This window comes from Canis lupus, chromosome 24 (assembly GCF_003254725.2).
Source record: "Canis lupus dingo isolate Sandy chromosome 24, ASM325472v2, whole genome shotgun sequence".
NCBI classification, from domain to species: domain Eukaryota; kingdom Metazoa; phylum Chordata; class Mammalia; order Carnivora; family Canidae; genus Canis; species Canis lupus.
The window spans coordinates 20841259-20841552 of record NC_064266.1 but is presented as its reverse complement, the minus strand read 5'-3'; positions in this window follow the sequence as shown (position 1 = coordinate 20841552).

Genomic DNA, 294 nt, shown 5'->3' with positions numbered 1-294 from the left:
ATTCCCCGTATGAATGAAATCATATAATGTTTGTCCTTTTCCCATTGTTTGTCAATCTTTTCTATTGTTTTTCTGCCTCTATTCCATTTGTTCTGAACTGGTGTTTGTTATTTCCTTACTTGTGCCAATTGGGTACTCATGTTACACTCCTTCTCTCACAGGGAAACTGTCTTTCTGAGCTGGGTTTCATGGGCTTAGGGGAGGGTGATGAGGGTAGTGTGACTCTTTCTTACCCTCCTCAATACATCTTTTCTTATTATTTTGCTTCACTGAGGTTCTGTAATTGTTCACCTG